This window comes from Pyrus communis, chromosome 15 (assembly GCF_963583255.1).
Source record: "Pyrus communis chromosome 15, drPyrComm1.1, whole genome shotgun sequence".
Lineage (NCBI taxonomy): Eukaryota > Viridiplantae > Streptophyta > Magnoliopsida > Rosales > Rosaceae > Pyrus > Pyrus communis.
Window position 1 is genome coordinate 11,987,711 of NC_084817.1, and position 22,152 is coordinate 12,009,862.

General features: G+C 38.6%; 1 pseudogene; it reads left to right on the forward strand.

The window, feature by feature from the left end:
• Positions 1–16,266: 16,266 nt before the first annotated feature.
• Positions 16,267–21,328, forward strand: LOC137717074 (aberrant root formation protein 4-like; annotated as a pseudogene).
• Positions 21,329–22,152: the final 824 nt, after the last annotated feature.

A 22,152-nucleotide genomic window follows, 5' to 3' on the forward strand; every position in this document is an offset into this window, starting at 1 on the left:
AGCTCCCCAGGGTGAAGTACTAGGATGAATAAAACCTTTATCCACTAGTTCTTGCAACTGAATTTTCAATTCCCTCAACTCAGCAGGAGCCATTCGATAAAGAGTCAAGGATATAGGATTTGTACCTGGAAGCAAATCAATAGTGAACTCCACATCTTGGTCTGGCGGTAATCCAAGTAAATCATCATGGAATACATCACGAAAATGCCTGACTACCCTTATGTCCTCTACGCTACGAGGAATAACATCATTCAGTACCACATGAGTTAAGTATCCCTAGCAACCTTTTGATAATAGCCTTTTTGCTCTCACAGTAGAAATAACGCCATGTCTCACCCCACTCTGCTCACCCACAAAAGTAACCACAGGTAATCCAGGACGATGGAAAGTAACTGTTCTCCCGTAGCAATCTATATTGGCATGATTATAATGCAACCAATCTGTGTCCAAAATCACATCAAAATCAACAATATCTAACGGGATAAGGTTAGCTAGCATAACTATGTCCTCCACCATCACTGGACATCTTGGATACACACAATCGACATAACATCTCTCCCTTCTAGGCATAACAAACTCTAAATCATACCCCAGAGATGTAGGGTGAGGTTGCGTCACTTGAGCAAATGTATGGGAAATAACAGAATATGTAGCACCACAATCAATAATTACTCTAGCAAAATAACCAAGGATATTTAACGTACCCATGATCAAGTCAGGATTATTCTGAGCATCATGCAGAGAAATATTGTGGATACGCCCTTGGGTCTGTTGTCGTCCATCACGACCTCTGTTAGTTTGACCACCTCAACTCTGCATATTACACCCCTGACTAGGCTGACCAGACTGCCTTGAAGATCCTGTACTAGTAGAAACGATCTTTCCTTGCTGGGGTTGTCCTTCCTGGTACCATTGAGATCCACTCGTTGGAATGGTAGGATACGGCATATAACCTCCAGAATACTGAGGATACCCACTATGATAATATGGATCCTGGGGATACTGATATTGTCTTGGAGCATAAGGAGCAGCGTCACCCTGATAATGGTAAGCATCACCACAACCCATCTGACCAAAACTACTAGACCTTGGAACTTGCTGGATCGGCACTGGTGGTGGTAAGAAATGTTGTTGGGGCCTCTACTGATTCTGAGGACAACTTACAGCTCTATGTCCCATTTGCCCACAAGTAAAACATCCACTGATGCCTCTCCTACACTCTCCCAAATGTCTATTGTTACATCTGCAGCACAACAGAGCTCTTCCTCTACCAGCATCCCCTTATCTCTGGCCTCTAGGACCCCTAGATAATCTACCACCTTTTCCCTGACCAGTGGCACTAAAACCTCCTCTGGAAGAACTCGAACTGGCTCCACTTCGCTTAAAGCTCTGGGTCTTGCGAGGTCCTTAAGATGCTTGACCTTTACCTTTATCATCTTTCTTTTGATTGCCATCATTTTCTTCTTCTTCATTCTCACTAGGCATATTCTCAGAATCCTCAATCCGTAACAAAATCTCATAGAACTCCTGATAAGTATCGCAAGGAGTAGTGGTCGCTATAGAATGCCATTTCTTCTTAGTACCCAATCTGAAACGACGAAGCATCTCAACCAGATTAATAGCAACTTCCAGATAATAACGAGACAAATCAGTGAATCTTCTGTAGTACTCATTTTCCGTCAACTTCATCTGCTTCAAATTAGTAAATTTTTGCTTCTTGCGATCAATATACTCAGGGGGGACAAACCTTTTCCGAAACAACCATTTAAACATTTCCCAGTCAGCAACTTCCTTTGGGGTCAAATGACAAATCTCCTATCCCCACCAGGATGCCGATTCTTTACCTAAGAACCATGAAGTCGTCTCTACCCACCTTTCAGAAGGAAGATTCCCTTGACTTTGCAACACTCGAAAAGTCTTTTCAACATGCTCAAGCCACCACTTTGCTCCATCATATCCTTCATGACCCTCAAACTTATCCAGCTTTAAATTATACATGGTCTCCAGATGAGTCCTCTGAGGAGGGCGAAGCGTAGACTGAATAGCAGTAGTAATAGCTTCCCCCAACTGAGCTATATCGGGGAAACTAGGCTTAGCTGAGCGACGTGGTTCCCTACGAGGCGGCATAGTTCTGACAAAAGACACCAAAACAATTAGAACACTAACAAACAATGCAGGACTACCGCACCTAGGCTCTAATACCAAACTGACACACCCCGACCGAAATCAAGGCGTGCTGGCCGTCACGTGAAAGTGACGTAGCCATTGCACAATGCAGGAGTATAATTAATAAAACAATTATGAACAAATAAAAACCAAACTACTAGATAAACTAGTTAAAGTAATACGCTAGTGTAAGGCTAAGTGTGATAAACATAATCAAAGCACAAAAAACCTAAATGCAATCCAGTAGGACGAATACTAATTACACAACACCCAAGGGTGATCCTACATTTGTGATGTTCTGTCAGAACCACCGTCAAAGTCCTCATGAGCCACCAAAACACTTCTACCTAAAACCTGGAGAGGCGCAAAACAGAAAGTGTGAGTGGGCAAAAACAAAGCTTTTCAAAATCATTTCATTTCTCAAAATTTCTAACCCCTCACCGTAAAACCTGTATAATTTCCTAGAAAATAGAATATATGAATATATATATATATATATATATATATATTTATCGAAATCATGATCAGAATAACAACATTCGTAAATATGCCATATCGAATATCTCAACATAAGATGTAAGTAACCAGGTAATGTTAATCAATGCAAATGATATATCAACCGGAGTCACCTAACGTGACCTGTGCGGCTGAATCTAGAGCTCAAATCCACATCTTAACAACTATACCTGCACATGAGTCAGAACCACCTAAAGTGATATGTACAACAGGACTCGGTGTAAATAAATACGCTCAAGTGCTACGATCACGTGAAGACTATACAAATAATCGCGAGTCACCTATGAATCGGAACCACCTATGGTGGTTGATGCGAGAATTACTTGACACTCAAATTAAACCCTCGTTTGACAATTGTAGTAGAATGGATAAGTGAGGGATCGTTCTAGACCGGGGATTAGGAGGGCTTGCTAAAACCTTCTAAATTGACTTAAAAACATAAAAATACAATATAAAACACTATTTAATGCTCGAAGAAAGCAAAACTAAAAATTAAAACACTAAAACAAATCAAAAGACTCAAAATGCTTTTAAAAACTCAAACTAAAATGCTATACTAAACTCGAAGAATTCAAAACTAAAAATAAAAAAGATTAAGACTAAGACTTTAACGAAATATGGGGGGATTGATCTTTGACGAATTTAAACTAAAATGGATAGATTGTAAAGAAAACAAATTGTAAATATGAAATTGACGGAAATGAATGGATGGTATGGCTAGCTAAGGGGTTCATCTCCATACATGTTACACTTGCATAATAAAATGATTTCCAATTGCATTTCAATAAACCATGAATTCTCAACACCCCGGGTTAATTAGGTCCGCTTAAATTAACCGTCAAGTTTTCCTTAAGTTAATGAATTGGATGATTGCATACGACAACCCAAAGCATTCCTCACAAGTTCCCTACATGAATTGCATAATAGAGAAACAAGCAAGAATCATTAAGCATCATGAAAACTATAAGTGTTGACGAGGCATTCGTTACTATGATTGCATGAAACTTATGCCAAGAATTCGTTTAACGCGATTGTTTATAAGCAACCTCCACTACTTGTGAATATAAGTTCATAACGATTAGGTGAAACTCACTTATATTCTAGCGTCATATTCATGCATGAAAATTAAGCGCGCATTCTTAATAAACATACATAAATAAGTTATCAATCAAACGGTTAAACAAATTGAATCCACAACTTATGAAACGCAATTAGAAGTAATCAAATCAAAATGCAAGCATAAACATATATTTCGAATCCCCCCCTAGCTAAAGGGGGGTTTAGTTCCTCATACAAAACAAAGAGAATTGAAATTAAACATTGAAATCAAAGAAACGCCTAAACATTCCAACAACTCAAACTTGAATTGTATGAACGTTTAGGCCCTCTTCTCTTCCTCTTTATTGTAGCACAAGGTCTAAAGATAGTTGGTTTGGGGGGATGGAAGTGTGGAATGGAGTGGGGAATTATGGAAATAGGTGAGGAGTGGTGGAGAAAATGGTGCAGAAAATGGAGAGAAACTCACGGCTAGAGAAGGAATGGAGTGTTTGTGTTGTGGTATCTACAATGGAATGAGATGTTCTTGAATGAATGAATGCAAGGGTATTTATAGGAGTAGTGGAGGGAACATATGGTTGTTTGTTTAAGATGCAAGTGGCTAATTAATGATGGAAAAGTATGTGATTTAAAGGATGCAAAGTGAATGAATCATGAATCATTGTGGATGAAAGGTGGAAGTGCATGTGTTGATGACTAGGTTAGTGGGTGGAAATCTGAAAATGGCATATAGGAATGGGAGCTCACGGTTTGAATGTGTAAAGTGTGTGTGAATGCATGTGAAGATGCAATAAATAATGCATGTAGGGTTAGGAAATAATGAAGAAATGCATGTGAGATGTTTGGAAAGGAAATGGGAACCCACGGCAATGAAGTTGTTTTGTGTTGTGAATTATGATGAATGCATGTGAGTTAAAGAGGGAGAATGTGGTGAAATGATGAAGTAGGAAGGTGGAAATGCATGTGAGATGTTTGGAAAGGAATAAAGAATGAATGGTGGAAATGTGAGTGAATGATGTGCATGTGTGAGAATGCATGTGGAATTAAGAGGAGTATGGAAGTGAAATAAATGAATGATATGTTAAGTGATAAGTGAATGATATGTGGTGAGTGATAAGTGAATGGTTTGATAAGTGATAAATGAATTAGTTTAAAGGGCTAGGGTTTAAGTACATAGAATGGGCCTAAAATAGGTTGGTTTGTATGGCATAATGTGTTTGATTGGGCTAGAGCCATTGTTTTGTGTCTTCAAGTGCATACAAGGCCTTCAAATTCGTCCATCCTCTTGGCTTCATGGATAAGCTATCCAATCCATGCCCAAAAATGCTCCAAATGGCCTCAAAATGCACTTTCTTGCTCCCTAGGCCCTTAGAACCTGAAAACACACAAAAGAAGCATAAAGGACTAAAATAACGAGAGAAACATAACGTAAATGCACGAGAACAAGCCATTTAAGTCGCATGAATATGCTCCTATCAAATACCGCCACACTTACGTAAATGCACGAGAACAAGCCATTTAAGTCGCATGAATATGCTCCTATCAGTGGTTTGTATGACAAGACTATGCATCTAACTTGGATCCAAGATCGTGTGGTGTAGGAGGTGAACATCACGTGAAGGACTGTGCCCTAACTCTGGGCGGGAGCACTAACATCGGGGTACAGGTTTATGAGCTCTCAATGCATCTCACATAACCACTAATTCTGCGCTCGTCTTCATGATAGGTCTCACCTATATGCGAAACAACTATAAAAACGTCAATTTAAAGCACATAACCAAAACTAGGTAATAACTTCTCATACAATGCTCAAATGGGGTATTTGAATATATTAACGTGATCTACTCAACCTCACGAACATCTCCATATTTTTAAAATAATTTTTTGACCACCCACGCGCCGCCACACGCCGGCCAAGGCACAGCCAAATGCGCTGGCACGTGCCTGGCACACATGTGGAAACCCTAACGGCGTTAAGGAATATTCTGTCCAAAATCAAGCATATTCCGTTAAAACTAACCTGACGCCGTTAACTACCGTTATAAATATTCCGTTAAGATTAACAGAATATTCCCCTTTCTTCTCCGGCTAGTTGTTGGACGCCGTCGCCGTCACCGGAAACTGGGAAAAACTTTAAACCTTTATATCTTAGTTGTTTTTCATCCAAATTTCTTGAAATTTGTACCAAAATGAAGCTTACAACAAGCAGAACAAAACCTTACCACTTTCAAGCCCTCAAATTCATGGAATTTCGCTAGAGAAACCTCGATATTTCGGCCAAACCTGCAACTCACTGAACTTGGGCTTCCCAACGTCCAATTTCTTCCAAAATGCTTTTCCGAGCTTCATGAGAGTGTCTGAAAGCTCACTATAACCTTAGAATCCTCTGAAACCTTCGTATTTACGTATGCATGAACAGTACCTCGAACTGGAATCTCGGGTTCTTGGGTTTTCGAGGGTCTCATGTCCAACCACCACCACCACCGATCGACTCCTTAGCTCGAAAGGAGTCCAAAAACACCTACACTAATTACGATCCGTGCCAGAAATGGGTGGATGGGAATTTATCCGTACACTTTGATGGAAATGGAAGAGAGTCCGAGAGAGAAGAGAGAGAGAAAAGTCCACATGTGTGTGTGTGTGGTCCTAGATGAGTCAACTACCCAAAAAGAAACAACTAAACAACACCCCACAATGGCAACTAACAACCAAGGGCAAAATTGTCATTTCACACCTACGATACAAATAATTCGAGACGGGCTGTCACATAATGGCCATTAAGCACCCCAGTCCATATACTATTAAATGAGGGCCAGAAGTTCCTTAATTCATGTAAATGAGGATCATAAGTTCCTTAATTCATGTACAGATTAAATATAGGCTTGAATTCCAAACATATGAACCTAAAGGTTCTAACGATGTGGATACCAAGAATAATTTCAAGTACATATGAATAATGTTTTGACCTGAATTTCAAAATATAAATAATTTTAACTTGAAGTTTAACATTTTTGTGTAAACATGTGTTTATGTGGTATGAATTAATTATCGTAAGTTTCATCATACCTGAATTTCTTCCTTTTTGAAATAAGAAAATGGTGAACTTAGCAAAACTTGATTTTGTTACCATCGACATCATAGGCAACAATATATTTTCATTTATTCATGATGCTTGGGAAATTCATGTGGAAGCATATGATATTAGGAAACATCTTTGCTTAAAAACTCATGATTCATATTAATGGAACCAGGGTTTCGATGGATTCCTATATCTAACAAACTGAACCAAAAATTTTAGGCATGTATAAAACTAGAAGAGATGGAATTTTTCTATATATATACATGAGTTACAACCACAAATCTAAAAGTGCCTAAGTACAAGAGTGCATGGGATATCCACTAGGACTCCGAATCGAGCTGTGTTAGCCGACACCTGGAAAGTGACGAAGCCATAAAGTGTATTGATTGTGGAAGATGTGAATAAATTTAAACCTAAAAAGTGCCTAAATACAAGAGTGCACGGTGAGCGGGTATGGACCCATTTCACACGTGATGACAGAGCATAAGTACAGTGCAGTAAAATAGGGTGAGAATTATACCATCGATAGTAATTGTCTACCCCAAGATTCACCAATAATCCTCGTTGGTACAAAAACTCTACCACTAGAACCTGGATGGGCGAAAAACAAAGGTGAGTGGGCTTGAAAATAAAGTTTTAATAAAAACCTTTTGAAAGTGTTATAACCCTTCGCCGTAAAACCCGTATAGTTTCCAGAAAATAATACTACGTAGCTACGAAAAATGAATGCATAGGTGCAGTAAAAATAGAAGCATGCCATGCCACAATATCTCAGTAATAATAAATGTAAGCCAGGTGTGAGATCAGTCTAAACTAAGATACCAGTTAGAGTCACCTGATGTGACTTGTACGACTGGACCTATTACTCATCAGTCTATGCTAGCACATGAGTCAGAGTCACCTAGTGTGACCTATACGACAAGCTGGGTATAAATATGTACACTTTAGTGCTACGATCATGTGAAAGCTAACACTATGCGTGGGTCACCTACGAGTCGGAGTCACCTAATGTGACATGTATGACAAGCTAGCACCTAACTTGGATCCAAGGCGAGCGTGCGGTGCGGGAGGTGAACGATCACGTGAATGTTGTGCCCTGGGCCAGGGCAGGAGCACTAACACTTGGGTACAGCGATGATAAGCTCTAAATGAATATATGCATGCTCATATAATTCAACCATTTCAATCACATAATAACTTACCTGAACTTATCTGTGCCTCTGTATGATCATTTGGCATAACCACAAATCTCATCACAATGCAATATTTAAATATAACACATTTAAATCATGGCATGCTATGCAAAATCAATTTAAAACAATTCTGGAAAACAGTAAGGTGTGCGTGTGTGTGTATTTACTATAAAAAGGAAAAAGACCCACTCACTTGAGGTCCGTGTTACAGCTCCCTAGCATGAATATCGAGGCGTCATGAACGATCGGCGCCTAGAACAATTATCAAATCACATCTCATAATTTTTATCAATAGAACACGTAACTTGTATATCCTATTCGGGATCCATTGTCAGAATCCCGATCCGTAAGTTTCTAATATACTCAAATATTACATAATATAACCGTTTGGACCCAAAATTACATCATCAGCCCGTGCAATCAAGGCCGTTAAGTGAACATAGCTCCCAACCGTTGGATGGAAAAGTGCAAATAATTTCGTTATTGTTAAAGGATAATACTATGGTTTTTATCATAATAATTATCTTTTAATATGAATTATCTTTAAATTTTCTTATACGGGATAAATAGGATGCAAATTTTATCTCCAACTTAGAAGCGAGCATGCAGTTCAATTTGATTTGGGATTCTCGGCATTTAGACGTATGCTTGGAGTCGGTTAACCGTGCATGAAGGTTATCTTTTGGTTAATCGTGATATCTGATGATCACAAAAAGATAATGGTGCGGCATATTCCGAGTTGGGATGATTATTAGCACATAAATTTATGCTAATAATTAGCATATTCTTCAGGGACAAGGGCTAAAATGTTTCAATTTTGGCAATGCATGCACTTGGATGCAAACATGGGCCCTAACATTGCATGGTTCCTCAGGATGCTATAGAAAGAGTTTCATGTTCATGCAAATTGGTTTGATTCCATCAAATCCAATATCCAATAACCAATGACGATGGGTCACTGTTAAACGACTAAATGGGATGGTTATCAAGAGTTTTTATGAAGTGCTTATCTTCGGGAGATTCAAATTGTGGCTAGCTACGGATGTTTCGCGAGAAACACATATAGAACCACATACTCATCCTTATAAATACAGATGCAGTGGCAACGGGGAAAGGACCTCCAATTCAACACACAACTACCCTGCGCAAAACCTCTCAAACATCTTGAGATTTTTTATTTTCTTTTTTCCGCCAACACATCTTCAGTTTGGATAAACAACACTGTGAAGCCAATCGGCGAACACCTTCAGTTTGGATAAACAACACTGTTACTGTAGAATCAGCCGACCGAGGAGCACCTTCAGTTTGGATAAACAGCACTGCGTCGAGGCTGACTGGTTACCTATCCAAGTCTCGGTCGAGAATGGTTTCTGAATCCTTATTGACAGAGGTCATCTTATTAACTTTCTCGGCGTAGTAAGGTGTTACGAGTTACGACATTTGGTGCATTGAACGCCGAGTGATTGTATGATTGGATACTCACAAGTGAGATTCAGAGTTCGGCATTCTGACGACCAAACCACATTCAACATCAAGACATACATCATCTTTGAATACTTGTGTCCATACAGTCTGGTGTCGATTCGATGTGCTTATACTCTCACGAATATAATCACTGTGACCGAATTCGGCGCCGACGATTTGTGAACTTTGCAGAACAAGCAGCCTTGTCTTCAAACTCAAGAATCCAAAGGCCGAGATTTGTTCCTTCCTCATTCGCAGTCACAAGATAAAAAAGTCAACAACGCACTCAACGTAAGATCAACAAATTTTACTCCTCGGCGGAGCTCGGCCGACGAGTTGGCACGCCCCGCAATCAACCGAATGACGTAGTTAGCTTATTAGTTACTCGGCCTGCGCACCACGTAGGCTTGGTAGTTTTTTGGGTCAACATTTTGGCAAGCCCAATGGGACACAATGCTAAAACTACGAAGTTCATATGATCTATCAAGATTCCAATCCGGCTCCACGTAGCCGATTATACGAGCTCCTAGAGGAATTGAAAAAACACAATGAAGAACGAAAAAGATCTTTGGAAGTGGAAAAAATTCTTCGTGGCCATACAGAGATGCAAAAGTCATTCGCTTACATGTTGAGAATAAAAGCTCATGTTACCCTACAAGAGCAATGGGTAAATGAAGACAGAGCTCGATTTAATACCTGGCTAGATGGAAAATATTTTCCTTACGTTTTCGACTACAAATCGATTCCATTTTAGGAATGGTTGGTTGAAAAGACCGGGGGGCAATTTTTCGCTCCAGCAGTAATCAGACATCGGCCTAAGAAAATTGTTACTTTGGCTGAGGAACAAAGGCCACCTATTTTTTCGGTCGAGACTGAAAATATGGTCGGCCAAGAAAAAAAACCTAGGCCACCTATTTTTTCGGTCGAGGCTGAAAGTATGGTAGGCCTAGAGGAAAATGTTCAAGTTTCTGAGCCAAAAATTGACTCAGAAAATAATTTGTCAAAAAAGTGTTCCAATGACGAACAAGACCAATTCATGGTTTCAGTTGAACAAACCACACCAATCGATATGATTATTGGTGATAAAACAGATATGGAGCAATCCCGTTTGGCTCAGTTATTCAAGTTAAAAGCCAAAATTGGCAAAATTATTATGCCTGGGGGGCATAATAATTGTCCAACACATTCTGCAGCCGAAAATGAAAAATATTCCGCTAAGTCAAAAATATTTGGAGAAAATTCTTTTCTTGGCCTAGAGAAAAATCAATTTGAGAATTTTGATGTAAAAAGATCTCAGCTCGGAATAAAACATCGTTGGCCTCCTCCACTTTATGGTTCGGCCACTTTTATTTTCATTTGCTAAAATATATATATATATATATATATAATGAATAAATTATTTTCTTAACCATTCGGCCTTTCAGGCCGATGCATGAGAAAATAAGGGGGACAACAGGGACATCAAAACCTGACCTCATACAAAAAAAAATGAGGCAACTCTCAGCTGTCTAGGCCGAAGCCGAGAAAATCAGGAAGATGCTAAAAGAGGCCGAGGATATTAACCCATTCGGCCGGTTCAGAAGGATGAGCATGCCAGCCTTATGCAATCACATATGCCAGCTCGTCGACCTTGACCCAATTTCAGCATAGATGCAAATTGGAATCTCGGCCAGCTCGTCGACTTCGACCCAATTAATCTCGATATTGGTGGCAGGCCGAGCTGCCAGAACTGGTCACTTCAAATAATTTGTTTACCTACCACTTACTCCTCTATTGGCCGAATGGATCATGATGTTAGCTTGGTTGGGATTTGATTATTGCCAAGAGAGATATTATTAATGACAGCTCTTTGATTGGTTGTGGAGGCATTTCAAGCAGTTTGTTTTGTTGGTTCTCGGCTGTTACAGCTTAGTTTTTCAGCACAATGGTGCTGAAATAAAATAATGCTTGTGAGATAGAAGGCACTCGGTTGTGACCTCACAATAAGGTTGGAGGCATAAAAAATGACCCAATTTTGGTGGCCATTCGGCGCACTATCAACAACAATTATGTATGGCCGTGAAGCATGCCACCATTGAAATTTGCCCAAGAATATTAGACCAAGTCAAAGAGCATTAAAAGTCCAGAAGCTGCGAGATTTGTTGGATAAACAATAACCCATAGTAACTTTCCACCAAGTAATTGTTATTCGGTGATGGTTTTAATGTTGTTTTTTCGGCAATATGTTTTTGCAGTCATTTAGGGGTATTCGAACGTTGGTCTATTGTTTTGCCCCTTGATCCGAAGAGTTCATTTGATGATTTCTTTAATTCGACGAATCATTTTGATCGACGCCATATCATGTTAGACAACCTCGACACTGTTTCACCCATGCTAGCTTGGTGGGGGTATTAGGTAAAAGACATGATTTGTCCAAGTTTCGTCAACAGCATCAAATATTCCTTTTGGTTTGAAGGCTTCGACCAAGGATTTGGGATACTGCACCATAGATTTTGGTTCATGGAGAGACCAAGTATGTTTTTTACCGAATCAATATGTATTCGGTGGAGTTGTTTAGCAGTTGAAAAATTCTAATGCAAGCGTAAAATTTCCTTAACCATTCAGCTTATAGGCCGAAGCTCAAGGAAACTGGGAGGCTGTGTTTAGACCCAAAATTACATCATTGGATGTTGAGTGAACATAGCTCCCAATCGTTGGATGGAAAAGTGAAGATAATTTCGTTATTGTTAAAGGATAATACTATGGTTTTTATCAATATAATTATCTTTTAATATGAATTATCTTCAAATTTTCTTATACGGGATAAATAGGATACAAATTTTATCTCCAACTTGGAAGCGAGCATGCAGTTCAATTTGATTTGGGATTCTCGGCATTTAGACGTATGCTTGGAGTCGATTAACCGTGCATAAATGTTATCTTTTGGTTAATGGTGATATCTGATAATCACAAAAAGATAATGGTGCGGCATATTCCGAGTTAGGATGATTATTAGCACATAAATTTATGCTAATAATTAGCATATTCTTTAGGGGCAAGGGCTAAAGTGTTTCAATTTTGGCAATGCATGCACTTGGAAGCAAACATGGGCCCTAACATTGCATGGTTCCTCAGGATGCTATAGAAAGAGTTTCATGTGCATGCAAATTGGTCTGATTCCATCAAATCTAATAGCCAATAGCCAATGAGGATGGGTCACTGTTAAACGGCTAAATGAGATGGTTATTAAGAGTTTTTATGAAGTGCTTATCTTCAGGATATTCAAATTATGGCCAGCTACGGATGTTTCACGAGAAACACATATAGAACCACATACTCGTCTTTTTAAATACAGATGCAGTGGCAACGGGAAAATGACCTCCAATTCAACACACAACTGCCCTGCACAAAACCGTTCTCTTTATATAATTCATATAAACCTACATATGCTCTTTTATATTATTCATATATATATAACCTACATATTCCTTCACTGTGTGTGTTTCTACAACCGACTTTAAACGCTAATAGCAGATGTTCTTCTTTTACTTTGATGTTGTTATGTTCTAGGGAAAGTTTGGAATGTCTAAGTTCATGGAGCTAGTTTCAACGCTGACATCCGGCTCCATTTTGGCAGGAGATTAGAAGGGGCAAGGGATTTCTGTGTGGGAGTGAGAGTAGATGATCAAAAGCATGAGAGTCGAGATGTTATTGTGAAGAAGGCACATATCGTGTTCTAAGATTTTAGGTTAGTTAAAACGGAGGGAGGAAAGAAAAGTGTTTGGTTGTAGTCTAAAGGGTTATCCGGACTGTAGATCAAGATAAACTATGATACAAATCGTGTTTTAAGACTTTCGGTAGAGAAGGAGAAAGGCAAGGTGTCATCTCCTGGCCCAGGGTCCACCACATCTCGAGCCCGCTCCACCACCGTAGCACGATATTGTCTGCTTTGGGCCCTGACTACGTCCTCACGGTTTTGTTTCTAGGAACTCACATGAGAACTTCCCAGTGGATCACCTATCATGGGATTGCTCTCGCACGCTACTCGCTTAACTTCGGAGTTTCGATAGAACCCAAAGCCAGTGAGCTCCCAAAAGGCCTCGTGCTAGGTAGGGATGGGAATATACATATAAGGATCACTTCCCTAGGCAATGTGGGATCTTACAATCCACCCCCTTAGGAGCCCGACGTCCTCGTCAGCACACCACGACCAGGGTTAGGCTCTGATACCAAATTGTCATATCCCGACCCAGGGTCCACCACATCCCGGACCCGCTCCACCATCGTAGCATGATATTATCCGTTTTGAGACTCGACCACGCCCTCACGGTTTTGTTTCTGGGAACTCATACAAGAACTTCCCAGTGGGTCACCCATCATAGGATTGCTCTCGCGCGCTACTCGCTTAACCTCAAAGTTCTAATGGAACCCGAAGCCAGTGAGCTCCCAAAAGGCCTCGTGCTAGGTAGGGATGGGAATATACATATAAAGATCACTCTCCTGGGCGATGTGGGATCTTACACAAGGTGTTTGGTTGTAAGGTTATCCATATTCTTAATAGTTCTAACTAAAACACAGATTGTGTTATGAAATTTTTTATTTTTGGTTTTAAACAAAGGATATTATTTGCACTAAGGGGACGAGGAGTGGGCTACACCTTACAATGAGTTAGCAATAATATGGTTTAAATTTGGCAAGAATCGAACCTAAGAACACTCATTTACAAATAAAGAGGAATACCACTAGACCGTAATATTAAGTGACATATTTTTAGTTAGATACACCAAAATTTAATATATATATATATATATATATATATAAAATAAAATAACTGAACAAATAAAATAAATCAAACTGAAAATTTCTCTTACAAATCAAGATAAATACCATCACACCCACTAAAGTAACAGATATAAACCCGTAGGTATAATACCCATTTATTTTTTTGCTCAAAAAAATACTCAACCACTCATTATTATGGTCTAGTGGCATCCTTCTTCACTTGGAAATGAAAGGTCTCAGGTTCGAATATCGTGGATGACGAATTCGATACCAAATTAGGCTATCCATTGAGTGGCTTTGCCGAACTCTCTCTCCCCTTAGTGTAAAAATATTGACGTACTAAAAAAAATACCCATTTATTTTTTGCTCAAAAAAATACCCATTTATTTTTTGCTCAAAAAAATACCCATTTAGTTTGTTTCAAGCAGCATTGATTTTTAAGCACTGTTTTAGGTAGCGCTAGGCGGCTGGTCACCGCCTTGATTAATGCATAGACATTTGAAAATTAAGAAATGGCGCCTAGAACTGCTGAGGCACCCGCCTAGACCGCCTAAGCACTCATCTAGCCTACCTAGACCCGCCTAGGTTTCGACTCACTTAGGCAGAAAATAAATAACTTTCATTTTGCATTTTGTTTTTCTTTGATAAATTGTAAGAGACTTGTTGAATACTTAAATGAGCACACATTATATGTTTATTCCCTATGTTTTCATTATGTTCCAATACTTCATAATATATATGTCACTCTATTTTGTAGTTTATGATAAAATTATATATATATATATATATATATATATATATATATATATACATATATACATATATATTAATTTAAGTATAAATAGACACTTATTTACACGAAATGTAATGAATTTACTTAAATCCGCCTAGGCGCTAGACTTCAATCTACCACCCAACTAGCGCCTAACGTGTTTTAGAACCTTGTTTTTAATGTGGAAGCAGGAGATTCATATTTGCATCTTATTGGGCCATTTGGAAACAAAAACCCATCTCGTTTGGCAGCTCAGACTGTACTAACTATTTCAGTCGGATATGATAAATAGTCGTTAGATAGTACTGACTAAATTAGTCGGACGTTTGGTATTGTATCGGATTAATTTGTACATCGAATAATACGTCGGACTATAATTTTTTAAAAATAATTTCATGAAATAATTGTTGTTAAAATATAAAATATAAATAAATAACAGAAAGAAAAAAAAAACATCATTACACAGACAAAATTTAAAAATTAAAAATTAAAGAGGAAGGAAAAAAAACCGAGATCTCTCTACCCAGTCTTCACCGTCTTCCCCCACTCATCAAATCCCACCCTGCATACAAACAACTCATCGATTCACCAACCAAAATAAAAATCCCAGATTGAATATTTTCAGTACACGGAAAAATATCACAGTTTGGACAAATCAGAGTTTTGCAGCTTCTACAGAAACCCAATAATTGAACTCCAACCCAATAATTCTCTGCAGTTCCTTGAGAAACCCAATTCGAAAAGTCAGCATTTTGCAGCTCGAGTTCTAAGAATTCTGCAGAAAGAAAGAGTTGGGTTGCTGGGAGCGGCGGAGGAGATGTGGGGGTTCGGGGGTCGGTGTTATTGGGGAAGGAAGGAGTGGCGAAGTGATGGGGTTGAAGGGATAGTGGTGTTGTTTGCATGGATGTCGAGCCAGGAGAGTGATGCGAGAGAAGGAGAGGGACGAAGTGAGAGAGAGAGAGAGGGACGGAGTAACCGAGGCTGCGACAGACATTCTACCCGACTATTATACAAGGGTTTCGGTTGGGATAAATAAGCGGGTGGGAGGTGTATAAAATGAGTAGGCCCAGTTTAAATAATTCGGTGCTTGTTTAATATGAAGCCCACCAAACTTCCGTTTCGTACTATTAATACTATCAGTGGTCGTATACGATGTGCCAAACAAGGCTTAACAAAATAGAATTGAAATTACAGCACACACCAACTCATCTTCTTCTTCTTCTTCTTCTTCTCCTAGCTCCAAAAGTTGTAGAGAGGCCATGGTGGACAGTCTGGACCAGTCCTTGCCCCTTCTGCAAGAGATCCTAAACTCGTTATCCCAATCAGCTGATCTTCCCCAAAGCTCCGTCTCACAGCTCATCAGCTTCCTCAATTCGACCCTAGACGCCACTCTGTCAGACCCAGACAACGAAGACGCAAAAGCCAACGCCTCTTGAGCTCTCACGAAAGTCCACCAATTCGTCTCTTCCCGTTCACTGGACCAGGTCCCGTTTCGTTAAATTCGTCTCCTTTTGATTCTTTACTTGTTTGTACAGTTTGATGTTCACCAATTGTTTGATTGTTTGCCCAGGCAATCATTGAAGCACTCTCCTTTGAATTGCCAATGGCAGTTTGGAAGTTCAAAGGCATCTCGGATGGATGCCTGGAGGTTGCTGAGAGCACCATTGATTGCTTCATATCGATGTGTAGTCCACGAGACATGTTTTCGATTCTTTGTAAGGTCAATATGTGGCCCTTTTAATGATTTTTATATGTACTTATACTTGTTGTATTGATGGGTTTATTGGGTTTTTAGTTCTACGATGATTTTTGTTGTAATTGGGTTAGGCATTGGTTCCCCCAAGCGAGACCATCAGGGATTCTGGTTATATTACGCCTCTTCTAACCGGGCTTTCGAAAGGTAAATTTAAATGAGCTTCACTAATAAATTGAAGGATAAACTACAAAAAGCTACCTCAACTATTGGTGTCATGACACTTTCATACCTTATCTTTTAAAATTAACAATGTCATACCTCATTTTACGAATTTGTGCCAATGTCAGACTTCCGTCAATTTTTCTGTTACTTTTTCTGTTAAATGCTGACGTGGCCAGAGACGAGACCTATTTTTTATTAAAAATTAATTAAATATTTTAAAAAATTAATTAAATATTAAAAAATTTAAAAAAAAAACAAAAAAAATCCATCAACCCATGTCCCCCCTCCCCAAAAACCCAGATCCCCTTATCTGAGTTCTCTCCCACCCAACGCTCTCTCTCTCGCCTGTCTCTCTTCTCTCCCTGCAACCTGCATCCCTAAAATCTCAAAACCCAGAAATCTTTCCCACCCGTCCCCCCCAACCTTCCTCGCCAATCCCACCAACGACAACCATACCTCTGTTGTTGACTCCAGCGATGACAGCCATGACCCCCAATTGCCCCCAAACCCTAACTCTAGCCACAACCTCCACAACAACATTCTTTTCTCCTCCTCGCCCCCGGAGTTTGCCCCTCCGGCGATTTGCGAGAGAAAAACAAAACAATAACAACGACAACAACAATCCCAATAGAAAAACTCTCCGTTTTTCCCAGAAATTTCTGAGATTTTTCGAGAAAATCAGAGGCACGAGAAATAGAGAGAGAGAGAGAGAGAGAGAGAGAGTTGTGATCTGAGAGTGGCTCTCTTTGGTATGAGTTTCTGATAAATGGTGTATATAGGCAGGTCGGATGAGGAAGAGAGAATAGAGGTGAAGTCCATGGCGATGGGTTCTGAAATGGCAAAGCCTCTGCACAATTTCAACTTGTCGTGGTATTTGAAGTGGGGGAACCAGAAGCACCTGTGGTGCCAGAATGAGAGCTCTGACGCCAGCTGGAATGGCGGGGAAGGGTCTGGGGTTAATCGGCTATCGTCGGCTCAAAGGATTAAGAGCTCACCAGCAGTGATAACTCAGGTGGGAATGGTTTATGGGCTTTGGGATTTTAGGGATGCAGGTTGCAGGGAAAGAGGAGAGAGAAAGGCAAGAGAGAGAGAGAGAGAGAGAGAGAGAAAGAGAGAAAGAGGAAAGAGGGTTAGGTGAGGGAGAACTCAGAGAAGGGGATTTGGGTTTTTAGGGAGGGGGGACACGGGTTGATTGGTTTTTTTTTGGTTTATTGTTTATTGTTTTTTTTTAATTTTTTAATATTTAATTATTTTTTTAAGAAAAATGGGTCTCGTTTCTAGCCACGTCAGCATTTAACAGAAAAAGTGACAGAAAAACTGACGAAAGTCTGACATTGGCACAAATTTGTAAGATGAGGTATGACATTGTCAATTTTAAAAGATTAAGTATGAAAGCGTCGTGACACCAATAGTTGAGGTAGTTTTTTGAACTTTACCCTAAATTTAAATGAGCTTCACTAATCAAATCTTTTACTCTGTCTGCTGCGTATTTGTAATTGAATTATGACAATTGAGTTGTTCCTAGCACTATTTTGTTAATTTTATGTTTTTGTTTCTCTTGTTAATTGTTAATTTCAGTGTTTCTTTCCCTTCAGAGGCGTCACTTCGAGCAAGTGAAAGTAGCAGTTCCCATTATCGTTAAAGTCTTGAAGGCCCAGTCTTTGGAGTTGGAAGATGAAGATCCAGAATTTAAGGATTTGTTTGAAAGAGCTTTGGCGATTGCTCATTCCATACGTTCCGTTTGTGTAAAGTTGGTATGTGATAAATTGATAAGATGGCTTTTACTAGTTTAGCGATATTACAAGACTCTTATCATATTTTCTTTTTGATCCTGATGGTCTTTATGTTTTACAGATTATGGTTGGCATCATTTAATCAATGTTTCAGTTTGACTCTCTGTTTCTTATCCGTGCTATATAACACAGAAATTCCAATCTAAACTCTATTACATATCACATCTCTCCTATTTGATTTGCTATCTTTCTGTTTTGCGTTTGTTTTTACTAAACACGCTATTTATGTGCAGGCTATTGTCAGCATGAATCACAATGTTACAAGTTCTCAGTTGTTTGTGTTGCAACTCTCCAGTTTTTTCGCGTTTTGTGGTTTGTCATATCTTGGTGTGATAACTGGGTCTGATGTTGACAAAAGAACTAGGGCAGTAGTTGGAGGTAAATCCTTTCAATCACTGTTCCTTCCCTTGTATTCTATAATAATTCACTGTATTTGGTATCCAATTGTTAGGCCCTTGATGTTTCGTTTCTTGTTTTTTGTACACATAGAGGATGAAGATGATTTATATGAGCTGCTTATCCGATGTCAAATGCGGTGCACCTCTTTTAGGTTTATGTTTCTGAATGTAGATCGCTTTCTTTTCTTATTATATCAAAAAAAAGTATAGCTTGACACTTTGTCAATTGCTTTTGTTTTTTCTGTTGCTTTATTTAAGTGATATGGGGCCATGCTTCTGATGATGTTGTTCGGGCCGCTGAGGGGGATTTGACTTCCGTCAAGCATGAACCTAAGAATAACCAGACTGAAAGGTGGCAAGCTGTCGGCATGCTAAAGCACATACTAGCTCCTGCCTCTCTTCCATGGGAACTTAAAAGATATACCATCAATTTCTTGATTTGCATTACAGATGGAAATATTTCCCACTATGATGAACGTAAAGACTTCTCATCTTTTATGACTAGCCTTTTCGCTGCTCTGCAGGTTAGGAACTTCTTATTTATCAGAGTGGAAGAGAATCTAATCTGTTCTTTCACTTGTCATATGGGCATTGTGCATTTTAGGCTGTTCAAATGGCCATCATGTATGCATCAGATACAACGCTGAGGAAGAATGCCTTTGAAGCTTTCAAAAGGGTGAGGATCTGTCTTAGCATTGCATTTGTCCATTAATCTACATGCCAAATAGCTGACGCATTTTTTGTAAGCAGCCAACAACTCAATGTATGGTCGTTTTGTAGTAAGTAAGACCTTGCTTATCATGTACTCTTCTTCATTTTGGTTCTAAGTAAATTATTTACAGTACTCTCTGAATATTACTACTCATTTATGTTTACCAATCAAAACCAGATTCTTGCTGATATTCCCGCTTCTCAGAGGTTCGACATGTTGGAAGTCTTTGATCATAAATAGTAATTCTTCCTCTATGGTAAAACCTTTAGAGCCAGTTTACGTGATATGCATTCCCATTGTTGTCGAATTATACTTGACTCAGTATTACCGAATGTGGATTGTTTAAGGAGAATTGCACAAGGAAAGTTGCCAAAAGGTAGGAAATGATGAGTACTGCAAGCCAAACTACCTACATTGTTTTGGATTGCCAGTGTCCTTGAATTGGTGGAGTTGATTCTGAAGCCCCCGGAGGGGGGACCTCCATCCTTCCCCGAGGATACTGATAAGGTATTTCTCCAACTTGCTTTGTTAATTTATTTTCGCAAGTTGCTTGTGATACTGTAGTATTTATGTTGATTTACCAATGTGTCGAGTAGTCTTTATATGTTGTCAAGTTTCAAACCTAAGATCTCAAAGACACCTAAATGTAAGATATTACAATATTTAACTGTCCTACAATTACGAAAATAATCTTTAAAAAAAAATTAACTTGGATTTGTCTTGTGCAACCCAATTATATTTTTTTTCCTCCCTTCTTTCATCGTATGGTTCGTCATTACTAGCAATGGTATTTCATTGCAGAGCAGTTTTTAATTAATCCCCGGTCGAATGAACTGAACATATGTGTACTTGTCAGCCTTGAATGTCGAAGTTTTTGTCTCTGTCAAATATATTTGAGGTTAAATTGACATGTCAGAAATTCTGGACTAAGTAGTCTAATTTTCATATTTTTTGTAATATTCATTTTTCTTTGTCCTTGAATTTATGTTACTGTGTTGAGATGAAAAGTAAAAACTTTAAATCACTGTATGGAAACTTAATCTTACAAGATTTGAAAAAAATAATCTGCTGTCCGCGCTCAATCTGTACAGATTTCGACAGGTAAACATATATCATCGTTGAATTAATTAAAGCAAACATAATTTTTTCTATTAGAAATGAAAGTAATAGATTTCGATTCTGATTTGTACTCTTTATCTTTATCCTTATTAAAAATAGAGTTTTAACGAAAAGCTAACGGTACTGTTCACTTTAACGAAAATTCACATTTTTACACTAAAAAATTAATTCTAATACTATTCACTTTACTTTTTATTTTGTATTTATCGTTAAAACTCAAAGTTTTCAAATCTTTTTTATTAGTTTTCCTTATTAAAAATTGGCACAGGTAAAACCAACCACACTGGAGTGCTGTCCAGAAGCAATTTACAGAAACCCTATAAGACCAGGAATGATTACGAGCTTCCACTTGAACTCGTTGAAGATCAGCTCAAACAGTGAGCCTACGTAACAGTCGTTGTCGCCATCCATGAATCTATCCACTAATACCATTTACACTAGTCCAAATCCAAGGACGAGAGAATGTGTCTTGTTATATTTTTGTACTAACATGCTGAAAGAGATAGGCACAAGGAGATATACGGATGGAGATCGCTAAGAATCTTTTGAAGTGGCACGAGCAAGCGTCTTTATATTGTATTCCGATTTTTGATATAAAGAACATGCAATCTATTTAAGTATGTAAATTCAAATTTTAATGGTTTTATTGTATTTTCTTTCAAAACCGGATCTCTCTGTATGCGATCAAAATCCTTGTCAGAGGGGCATGAAGCTGGCTGAGCTCTTGAAATCATAAGAATATCTTTATTTGTCCCTTTTCTCCGCACTATCTCAATTTTGGCTGATTGGTGGATTCAGTTGACCATTTTTCGTCTAATTTGGAAGATTATGCTCACGCGCCAGTCAAAAACGAGTAATGCTAGGATATCAATTTTGTAAAATAAACGGTGTGATTGTTGATGATTGGATTAGTAATTAAATGTCGATTAACGTGTTTATTTTTTTATTAGTGGCACATCATTTAGTTTGCAAATTTGATTTAAAATTTTAATCTTCCTAGCATTATCCGTCAAAAAATCACACATCATAGTCGAATAATGTCAAATTATGCAAAATAGGCTCAAATGCCAGATTGCTAACGGACTAAAACTTAAAGATCAAATTAATCAAATTCACTAAACAATTAAATTAAATCAAAATTCGAGTAAAAAGGACCAAAACCCTATATTGACAATTCATTCCTGTGTTCATGAGAACATTGGCTG